Source organism: Pinus tabuliformis, chromosome Q (assembly GCF_031772625.1).
Source record: "Pinus tabuliformis cultivar Carrire ecotype Pingquan chromosome Q, CPIR1, whole genome shotgun sequence".
NCBI lineage: Eukaryota > Viridiplantae > Streptophyta > Pinopsida > Pinales > Pinaceae > Pinus > Pinus tabuliformis.
Window position 1 is genome coordinate 1,103,571,278 of NC_142296.1, and position 12,443 is coordinate 1,103,583,720.

The 12,443-nt window shown below is 39.0% G+C and overlaps 1 protein-coding gene across 1 annotated transcript in view; it reads right to left on the reverse strand.

Moving 5' to 3' along the window:
• APP1 (aminopeptidase P1) overlaps positions 1-12,443 on the reverse strand; it is a 256,238-nt gene that overhangs the window by 124,771 nt on the left and 119,024 nt on the right. The window lies entirely within an intron of this gene.

Genomic DNA, 12,443 nt, shown 5'->3' on the forward strand with positions numbered 1-12,443 from the left:
TTTCCCAATAGGGTCTTATATATAGGACAAAGACTCTCTTGAATCATGACACATCTCTTATTGACTTGACAAACCCTAGGAGCATGAAATGCATGCTTGACCTAGATGACCACTTAAATGGAGCATGAAACCCATGCTTGAAAAATAATTATCTTCTTTCTTCTTTTGATAGATACATAAGATATACATAATGACATCAGTACAATGACAATTATGAAGACCGAACATAGTTACATTTTCAACAGGTACAAACCCATGATGCTGCAACACCTAAAATAAGGAAAATCAAGTTACATAGGAAATTATCCCTATTTAACATTTTCACTAGCACATTTCAAAAATCATAAATAGTAAATCGTAGCCACATTCTAGCTTAGTGTCCAATCTGTCAAACAATTGACAACCAAAATTTATCAGTGCCCAGACTCTATTTCAAGCTTAGTAGTTCATAAGGAATTTTCTATAAAGGCAAATTTAAATGACATGAAAATGATTGTTCCATGTAAATTAGGAATCAAGTACCATAAACAATGTTTTATTCAATGACACACTTTATTGAAAGTGCATACGCTTAGCTAGCCTCAAAAGATGGTGTAAACCGTAATTACCATATACAAATTCAAACTAGGATTCAGATTCATTATGATTTGGGAAAATAAAGTATTGAAAAAAATCTAATTCACAAAAACACAAAGTGTACACCTCATCAATATGAACAGTGTGCAAAGTATTTAAAATATTAGAAAATCTCCATCAATCTCTATGTGTGTCTTCTCTCAACTAGTACAACCATAATAGAGTTAATAAACTCTTAAGGGAAAAATGTCATAGCCTAGCTTAATGAACTCTCAAATGCAAACCTTGACTTTTTTTTGTTTTTTATGGCACACTAAGGTTTTCATACAAATTGAATCCAAACAAAGGAAAATTTTCCACAAAATTGAATTCTTAGCCCAAGAGAAAAGTGTACTTCAATACCACAATGCTGCAGTCCTTAGGGCACACTTTTCAAGGCATATAAGAGTTCCGAAATGTCTTGTTACAGCATATTATAACAGCACTAAATCTGCTCATTTAGCTTAAAGAGATGTGTTAATTTTTAAATCACTCAACCAATTCAGCTATATGTTATGTCAAATCTGCATTAACAATAAGGATTGAAACCAAAGTTGCACAAAATGTGCAAACATCTACGAGTTTCTGAAACAGCAACACCTGGAAACAATACCCCCCAAAATGGGCACATCAGGGGAACACAGTATATAAAGGCTGCAATATATCAATATATATATATATATATCTTGCAAGAAATCCACTTCCACAATTTCTTTTCGTTTATGAGATAAGTCCACTTCTTTGCATTTGCCTTCTAGTCCAAAGAAGGCCTTCCAAATACCTCCATTTCTCTACTGAGATGACAACCATCCCAATTGATACACTCAAGACATCAAATCCAAAAGTTATAAAGAAGCCTTCAAGAAATCAACCATTTTATTCAAAGAGCTTGTGTACATTACTTCCTTTTGTAGATAACAAAGAACCTTCAATGTTATTTCCTTTTGTGGACGGTAAAGACCTCCAATGTCAAAATCTATTGGGATCCCCCTTTGTGATATCAAGTACCTTAGTGAAAGAATGGTGTTCCATAAACTTTGTTATGTTTGTGTGGTCAGGATGATGGGAGTCCTCTGATTTTGTATCGAAAAGCAAACAGATACCTAAGAGATATTAACATCCGCATTCAGTGACACATACAAAGAAGACAGCCTTTTGACACTACCAAAGATTGAAATCCATTTAACTTACCAAAACTCTGGTGCAATTGAAATAATGTGCCTGATATTCAATATGTCTACAGTAATATTGATGGAAGGTTAAAATAAAGGATAGTCTTGTTTTCTGCTTGATGTGTAGAAGAATGAATCATTTTATAAATTGATAAATGCATAGAAAAATAAGGGAAACACGACCTGTTTTTGCTGAAATGGCTTGAAAACCATCAGCTGTATTGTATGACATTTCCACCATACAGTGTTTCCAAATCGGGAAATTCCATCCAATACGGCCAACAGCATTTCCAAGAGTTTTCACACCAGCTTTTGCATTTCAAGGCATTACCAGGAAGAGTACCTTTCCATTCCAAGTGTTTCTTGCAACAAAGGCCGAAACCTGCATTTCCAGGAATAGTACATGGCCATTCCAAGCATTTCTTGCAACTAAGGCTGAAACCTACTCAATCAAGAAGATAACATATGCTGAAAATCAAATCTACGAGTACACAATATTTGAATAGCTGGAAACTTCATTAAAGAAATGGTGTATATATATATATATACACCATTTCTTTATCACATGGTACAACTCAAGCTTTCCAAGCCCTAGATAGGGAAGCTATAAGAAAAGCCTAAACACCAAATCCTCAGAGCTAGGAATTACTCCTAAACAAAGCTGGTCACTCCACCAAAGATCCTCAACATGCTAGCATCAACACCAGCAAGTCCTCCTCAGCACATACAACATGCTTGCATCACAATACTAGCACTATTGTCTTCCTTAGACTTTACAAACCCTAGCCATGTTGCATCACACAAGTACATGGAAAGACAACTCTAGCAATAACCTCCAAATCCAGATGTCCATCCTAAGATTTGAGTCCTCAAATCCCAAGTTTTTAAAACTTGCATCAACACAGGAACCAAGACCTCGATCGGATATCAAGGAAGTAATAACTAAAGCTTCTTCCAAACAAAGTATCACACCAAGCTCAAGACTCATCAAACTAGTCTCTCCATGATCTTGCCTTAGACTCGCATCCCATAAGGACAAGGATCCAAAATCATGTGAGTTAGCTCCACTCTCCAATCTAGGGTAAAATCCCAACCTACAACAAGGGACATAATAGGCTATAGCTACCATCATCTACAATGTGATGTTCTTCTCTAAGTTTCATACATAGCACAAACCCTAACATAACAGCAAGCCCTAGTATAACACAAGAGCAATCTCTTAATGAATTCACAAGTGCTTTGAATGAATATGGGGTATCCATTGTATTTGATGGTTGGACAAATGTAAAAGGCAAGCCATTGATTAGTGTTCTTGGTGTGTTTGCTACTGGTGCAATCTTCCTTTCATCTCATCACTACTCAAATAAGTTAAAGACCGACATCAACATTGCAGAACCATTAATTCAAACAATTGAAATTATTGGGCCATACAATGTCATCCAAGTCATTACTGATAATGCTTCTAATTGTAGCAGTGGGAGAAATCATTGAGTATACATGCCCCAATATATTTTGGTCTTGGTGTTTGGTTCATGCAATGAACCTTTTGATGCATGACATTATTAAGATAAAGGAACCTAAATACAAATGGATTCGTTCATTGTACAAAAGAGGCAAGTACATTATAAGATTTATTACCAATCAAAACTATGCCCACAACCTTTTTTGCATTCACTCAAGGTTGGAGCCATTGATGATTGCAAAGACTAGATTTGCTAACTATTACCTCACCTTCATGCGCCTCTTTAAGGTAAGAGAGGCATTTACTAGCATGGTATCAAGTGAATCATGGCAATTATTGAAGAACAGTTTGCGACCGCATCTGATAGGGAAGATTTTCAAGGGGTGGAGGACATCGTTCTTGATGGTCATTTTTGGACAAGTGTGAAGTATGTTTTGTAGTTCACCAAGGACTTTTATAACATGATTCGTTTTACAAATACAGATGTGTCGGTGATTGGGAAGGTGTATGGGCAAATGGATAGCATGTTAGGGAAAATCAGAGATATTGTTTAGTAGAAAGATGACATCTTGTATGACCATATTCACAAACATGTGGCCAAAAGGTGGGATAATATTAATGTTCCACTCCATGCCTTGGCATATGTCCTTAATGCCAAAATACTACTCTCCATCTTGGTTGGCCAAACCTACACCTGGGGGTAGGGTTAGGAGAAAACCCCAAACAAATCTAGAGGTACAAAATGTTGGAAAATCAAGAGGCCTATAGTTTAATTTCGATTTTCCTTTCCATGGTAATTGCTTGTGAATTTAATTTACTTTTTTATTAATCTTTATTCTGATTCTTTCATCAAAAAATTACCATAACATGAACATGAAGATCACTGAAACAAAAAGAACACAAGATATAGGCTCAAAGCCAGGGCAAAACCCCTCCAAGGGGAAAACCCATAAAATTCTCTTCTTATAGAAACGGGTCAAATGAGATATCCAAGACCCATAACCACAGAAAACTTCCACCTCTAAATGCAAAGTCTGTTGAGAAATCTAGGGCAATAGCATTAAGTGATTTCTCTTCTATTAATGACTTCTTGTGAATGTTGTTTACTTGTTTAGATTAGGATCTTCTTCAAGTTAGATTATTAGTGTTCTTCTTCATCAAACAGTAACCAATGCATGAACATAAATAGACAAGAGACAAAGCATGTAGGTTATGAGCCAGCGCCAAATCCTCTCACTCTTTGAGAGGAAACCCCGCACAAATTCTTCTTATAGAGATTCCAATTAACGAATACCAAGACCAAAACCCTTGACCTATTGGCCACTTCCAAGACCAAGGCACTAGCTCTTCTTGACTATCTTCCCCTTCCTCGTTTCTGTTCTTCTTACGCATTGAGATCATTTCCTTTCTAAGCATAATATGATAGCACCGAATTGTTGACACACTTGAGATGGCACTATATCATTGTATTAACACCAAACTATCCTTTCTGCAGCATTAGCAAAACACTGTAATATTTCTCTTAATGGAAGCTCTTTCACATCACCAAACTGTGGCTTCTATACATCATCTAGTTGTGGTATAGATACATCATCACTGTCACTATCTACCCAAAATTATAGACACATATCAGAACTTCTTTCATTGTGGAGATTCAAACTGTTGGGTCACTGTGTTAGGAGTCTAAATTCATCACTGTCCTCTCCATCCGAAAATATCTAAATTGTTGACTATAGCTATCACCAAAAATCTCAGAGGAATCTGAGCTCCGTACTGTGTGATATGTGAAGTGTCTACAAACCTATATATAGTCGTTGGTCTTCATAAATGAGCCGACAAGAGCCATGCAAATCATTGTGACTCCATAAGGTAAGGCCAACATGATCTTTACTTCAACTAGAAGTCAACATGATCTTGACTTCAACTAGAAGTCGACATGAGGAACAAAGCTAGTGCTTATCGTTTGGAGGGCTTGTAGACTTATATACATTTGATACATATGCTCAAGAAGAGCTTCTTTATACATGACATTGACTCTTTGACAAATCCTAAGGCTCTCAATGGGAGCCATCTAAAATAAACCTCTTGCTCATGAAACCCATGAAGCAAGGCATTACAATAATAATTTTATTCTCTTCATTTCATCATTTTCAAAGATATTAATTACATGTCAATATGAAGACCAAACCTAGTTACATCTTACCAAAAATTCAAGCCTTCCTTCTTTCCAGCAAATCCATCAGCAAGAGCACAGCAACAAGAAATGTATCAAGGCACGGCTTCCCCAAATCCTAGCTAAAGAAGAAATCCTTGCTTTTAGACTTCGGCCCTCCACTTCTTCTCTGTCATCTCTATGATATTTCAAACCACAATCCATCAAGTGTGTGTGTCCAAATGAGCTCCATCTTCCCTCTATTTATATAGTTCAAAGTGGTGTGAATAGACATGTCCATTGGGGCAGGGCCAACTTGACATGTACGCCGACTTGGCACCTACAGAGGTTTATGTCCCAAAATTACATATTAATTTATTTTTTTCATTTTTCTTTACAATAGGTCCAAATAGGACTCTGACTTTGTTGTCGCCTTCTGCAAAAAGTGTTCGAGCTATAGAAAAGAGTGCAAAGGAGCAAAGAGCTTTACATCCATCTTCCAAGGCATAGAAGCACACAAAGCCAAAATCAGACCCTCTCCAAAGGATAGTGCTCTAAACAAGCTTTCCTACGGTATGTGGAAGTCCTAGAATGGACTTCTGGATCAAAAGTTAGAGCAAGTTGAAGTTCTACCTCTCAAAACCAAAAGACAAATGGAAAGCTTGGAAAATTTAAGTGTGAGGTTGCGTCCTTCTGCCACGTGTCCAATTGGCGATCGATGATCAGAAGCGGAAGTCCCCGACAGCATTGAGGCTAATCGGAGGTCCCGACACATCGCAAATCAAATATCGGAGGACCAGGCAGCATGGCATTCAGCACTTCATGTAGCAAAGCTCCGATATCGCAAATCGCACGTCAGCAATTGCACAACAATGACACTCGGAGCATATCGGCGATCCAATCAGTCAAGGCAAGTCGCAAATTAGCAATCAGTGATATTTAACTAGCCACTATAAAAGAATTGTGGGGAAAAAGTGTCAATAATGTAAACCGTCGGGGGAATGCCTAGAAGCATTTACAAAGGAATTCAGTCGCTAAACCAGAAGAGGGTGTGCCTTTTCTCTCTCCTCTAGAGGGCCACGTGGCGGAATACTATTGGTCCCGATAAGGCCACGTGGCGTCCAACGTCACCATGACGTGGCAGTGCGGAGGACACATGACAAGCAGATTCAGTGTTTCGATGGGTCATGAGGGGCCAAAACAGGGCAGCCCGTGTCACCACTCCCAAGGCAACACATGGCAGAGGATGACATTGGGTCGCAAATCGGCAATCACAGATTGAGGGATATCACTCCATCAAAGTAAAACCTTCGATTACAATTTGCCTATAAAGGGGCTCTGATATGAGGGTTGGCCCACTATCACATAAAGAGCCAAAGAACCAAGGGCTAAGTGCAGAGGGTGATCGAAGATTGGCGATCGGCAAAATGGAATGTCGTGACTCCTATGTAACACCTCTGATTGCGATCCGCCGATAAAGGGGCTCCGATATGAGGGTTGGCCCATGGACAAGAAGAACTTTAAGGACCAAGGGCGGAGAGCAGTCTACAAAGGAATGATAGCCCTCAGGTAGGAACAAAAGGCCCTAGTGCCTCGAGGCCAAGCCTTCTGTCACAACCAATGTTTTAAAACTCTGACTCCGACTCCCACTCGGTCGAGGGTCGACCCTGACTCCGACTCCGACTTGGTATCGACTTGGCCGGCTCAATTTCAATGACTCGGTCGTTGTAAAAAATACATTAAATATTTATTTTGTATAAAAACACATAATTTTAAAGATTTTCATTCATGTTTCCAAACACACAACATTAGAATATAGATAGAAGACAACATATGATCAAAGTAGGCTCATGAATATATCCATTATATCAAAATGGTACCCAGTGCATTGTCCAATACATACACGATGATGATATACAGATCAAAATAAAAACACATAACCAAGGAGGCTAGAAATGGCCTCTACAACAAAAGTCTATGACCAGTACTACTGGCTACTGCTAGAGTTGCCAACATCATCTGGCTCAGTGTTACTTGGGAGCGGGAGCGAAAACGGGAGCGGGAGCGACATTATCAGAAGCTCCCAGTTTGGGAGCAAATCCCGGAGGCATGTCATAAAAACAAGTCCAACAGCACTATCGCTTAACTTCTTGAAGTCAAGCTCCATCGGGGTAGTTACGGGCTTGCAGTCCACCATGCCAAATCTTTCCAATATCTTCACCACATATTTTCCTTGAGATAGGAAAATTTCCCTTGGCTTCTACTAGACTTCAAGTCCTAGGAAATAGTGCATCAGTCCTAGGTCCTTCATTTCAAATTCAGAAGCCAACTCCCTCTTACATTTGTGAATGAGAGGGTCTGCACCTGTTAGGAAGAGGTCGTCAACATATAGCACCAGTATGAAAGGTTTGTCATCTTCAACCTTAAAGTAAAGGTTAGGATCGGCTTCACTCCTAGTGAATCCCAGCTTCATCAAGCAGCTATCGATCCTCTCATACCATGCTCGGGGTACTTGCTTCAGCACATAGAGGGCCTTCTTCAACCTGCATACATGAGATTTTCAACCATAAATCTCAAATCCTTCGGGTTACTCCACGTAGACCTCTTCTTTGTTCGAACCATGCAAGAATGCAGTCTTGACATCCATCTAATGTAGGTTCCATCCTTGTGAAGCCGCAAGGGCTATGATCGAGCGAATGGTGGTATATCTAGCAATAGGTGCAAATATCTCGTCATAGTCTATACCTTCCTTTTGGGAGAAACCACAAGAGACAAAATGAGCCTTATATTTTTCCATACTTCCATTTGTTGCATGCTTTATCTTGTAAAGCCATTTAGAAGTGACAATTGTTTTGTCCTGGGGTCTAGGAACTACTTCCTAGACATCATTCTTCATAATAGACTCATATTCTTCGGTGATAGCATCCTTCCATACTTGATGCTTGACAGCATCTGAGAATGATGAAGGCTCATTTTGTATGATCGTGCTCATGATGGTCAAGTATCCCTGATACCTGATGGGTTTCTTACTTTCATGGAAAGTTCCTCAGGGTGCAGTGTGTCCTTCAGCATCATCGAGTAGCCCCCTAAGCCAGGAGGGCCTCTTCCTAGAAGAGGAAGGCTCAAGTGGATCAATAGGATCCATGGGTTCTTCCACATCAGGCATTGTTTCATCATCCTTTTCTTTTGGTTCCTTGGTGTCGGCTTCTTGAGAGCTCCTCAAAATCGAAAGATTGTCCACCTTGCTAAGGGCCATATCTTCGTCAAAGGAGACATCATGACTAATCATGACTTCTCTTTGACCGGCTACATAGATTCTATAGCCCTTAGTATTTTCACCATAGCCCACGAAGATTCCCCTTTCTTTCTAGATGCACCCAATTTATTCCTTTTCTCTTTCGTCACATGAAAATATACAGGGCTTCCGAAAATTCTAAAATGAGATACGTCAGGTTTCTTACCAGTGAACATTTCTTCAGGAGTCCTGGAAACCAATGCTTGATGAGGGCATTGGTTTTGTACATATATGGCGGTGTTTGCAGCTTCGGCCCATAGAAACTTCGAAAGTCTTTGATCATGGAGCATGGCACAGACAACTTCCACAAAATTATGGTTCTTCCTTTCCGCCACACCATTTTGTTTAGGAGTATATGGTGTAGTAGTCTCCCTCTTGATGCCAGCCTCTTTATAGAAGTCATGAAACTCGTTAGATTCATATTCAGTCCCAGATGATCTTCTTTGCTTTGACTTCTCCAGTTTTCCATTTGTTCCTGGCAGCAGCGGATGCATTTGATGGAGGCTCAACAATATTGCCCCTCACATGGTCCAACACTCCTTAATCTTCTAGGGTTAGATCGATAGACATCTTCCATCTGTGATAGTTAGCTTTCTCACGGAGCTTGTCCTCGTCAGGAAAGAGTGATGAGGACCCCATAGTTCTTTTAGGATAGCCTTGCCAATCTTTTCTTCGGTGATTGCTCTTGCTCTTGCTCGGGCTTTGTCTTCACCTCAGCTCTGATACCATGTTAAGTTATGGTATGTTCTATGCTTATAGCAGTTTACTTTTCTTTCTTATTATTATCCATAGATTAGCAATCACATGCACATAAAGTAAATTGCCGATAGAACATTAAACGATCGACAAAAAACAAGCCAAGATAAGAGACACAAGATGTGGAGGCTAGCCAGGGAAAAACCCCAATGTGGGGAAACCCTTTGATCAAATCTTCCTTTATCTTCAATAACCCAGCAAAGAGAAATAGTAAATAAATCTGATTTACATCAGCAACAGAAAACCCTAGATCAGTCTCAAACTAGGGCAAACAATATCTCGCAAACCGACTGTCGGATCAGCTTGCTTCCACCACCAAAAAATGCGGCCCTCAGAACAAATCCAGATGGACCTACAGCGCAGTTATGAGGAGGGAGTTTTCTGGTCAACGGGAGTCAAACTTTGTTTCTGCAATTGCTGCCCTAAAACTGTGTCCTTCCTTCCACATGTGTGAGAGAGAGTCTCTTTTCTGCGCAATAGAGAAGAGCCTCTTTTCTGCGCAGGAGAGAGAGAGAAAGAGATGTGATGAGATGAGTGAGTGAAAATAAGGAAAATTCCTCCTATATTTATACACAACTGTTGATGTTTGAATAGATGCGACTATTGGGCTTCTGAGCCTACATGAGTTGTAGGTCGGCTCAATAATTATTCCATAATCAAAATAAATTCATATCTCCATAAATACTTATCGGAATCGGATGATCTTTAGATCAATCCTACACCTCTCGACGAGAGGAATCTAATAAAAATATTATTAGCCATGAATAAGATGACCCACATGGAGTTTGGCCCTAGTTGCCAATTTTAAAAGACAACTAGAAGCTTGGGCCTAAGATATTTTTGTAACTAATTTCCAAGTTCTCCCTCTCCTTATAAAAGGAAGGAAGAAACACTTAACAAAGGTTCAGAATTTTTGGGAAAGACTTCTCTCTTACAGGACCTTTTCCTGTTTTCCTAAAGCCTTGTCTGAAGCTTGTTGTATGTTGGTTTTCTTCAAGAGATTAATACGAAGTTCCAGGTGATTCCAACTTATTAGATTTGCAGTGTGTCCTTCTCTCTCTGTATTACCATATATGTTTAAAATTCTTCACAAATTGCATGTCAAGTAGCAGCTTGTTGTATTTCCATTCAGATGGAAATTCATTTAGGCCAAAACATTGATGGATAATGCCTGTTTTATGGTGGAAATCGGGTCTTTAAAAAGGGCTACATGCATCTTAGCATTTCACAACATTCTATCTCACTCATTTCTCTCTGAGTCTTGATATATAGAATTCTTAGAACTTAAGCTTTATATGATGGACTCCTCTTCTATTGTCTCTCCCATTACCTATGATTCAACAATTAAATCGCTGCACATTCGTAATCTAATTTGGCCACCTATGAGTTGAAGATTATTTCCTAGATACCATGTAGACAAGCTGTGTCATGTTTGGTACCTTTACAACGTTTTTGAATCAAACCCATTTGCATTATTTGTGACAAACCGAAGTGTTGCAAGTCTTTAATATAAATCTGTCAAGCACTGTTTATGATGTCCTAGGCATTGGTCTCTCCCTTCAACCCGACACTGTGTCTAGGAAGCTTTCATATCTCCTGAAGCACTTGGGCTACAAGTGCTAGAAAAAGTGACAATAGAATCTTTGACTCAAAAACCTAGAAACATGAAGAACATGCTTGTCTAGAAAAATAATAATAATAATAATATTTCTTTTGCTTTTTAAATAAAATACATAATGGTACAAATTATGAAGACAGAACCTAGTTACATTCTCCAACACAAAATGGGTTCATGCTAGCATTAGACAAGCTAGTCCCTAACAGGGAGTAGTGTGCTAGATTGTGTGGAGAATTAAAAAAATATTTCAGTCAAACTGGAACGTTAGGTACATTGCATGCAATTGATGATAGAGATAGATTTGATCATGTTGAATGGTGGAACATATATAGCTCTGGGGGGGCCTTTGGTGAAATTGGCAGTTAAAATGCTTTCAGAGGTGGTTAACACTTCTTTTGTAAAGAGGTATTGGAGCACCTATAGCTTCATCCACAAATCTCAAAAGAAACTGTCTCAAATAAAACCGGGCAAAAAGCTTGGTTTATGTACACTTCAACTTGAGGTTGTTGACACATTATTGTGAGTGGGCTCAATTTGATAGAGAATATATCACTTGGGACAACAACCTGAAGGAGGATAATTCGGAGGATGGAGCCTTACATTTAGAATAGTTGGGAGCATAAGTTTTGGACAATGAGGATGGTGGTCATCAAGCAGCATCAACAGCAATGCCACCCCCATCCACTAGCAAGGCTCAAGTTGCACAATCTTTATCGCCACCTCTATCTACAACATTGCATGGAAGTCATCTGCCTTCTGGTTCTAGATGTGGTTCACGACCATTGCATAGTCAAATTATTTGGGAGGAGGCTCCCATTGATCATAGATAACGATAAAGGAAATTAGCAGTTTCTCATGGCACGAAGAAATTTTAGTAAATAGTAGATTTATTTGTCTTTTCTAGTTTCTAGTACTTTTTATAACTATTGATGCTTTCATATTTATTATAGTCTAAGTTGCAGGAAACGTGGCCCTAGGGGTCGTTTCACCCAGGGAAACGAAACGAAACGCGTTTCCAGGCCGTACGAGCCACGTTTCCCCAAATTTATGTTGTGTTTTTTAATTTATTTTTTTTTAATTAGTTTTTAATTTTTTTTTAGGTTTCCAGGATGTTCTAGAAACCTATTCTAAAGTTATAAAAGAGCAGTTTGTCTCATTCTCTCATCACACTATTCAGCAAGTCGTTTCTCTTGGAGACTGGCAGTTGTTTCAGCTAGGGTGTTTTGAGCAGTGAGCAAAGTAGATTTCAGCAGCAGGAGAAAGAGATTTCAGCAGCAAGAGAAAGAGATTTCAGCAGGAGATTTCAGTAGCAGCAGATTTGGCTCAGCTACAACCATATTTCTCTTCTCTTTTCTGGCATTTCGGGGTAGTCT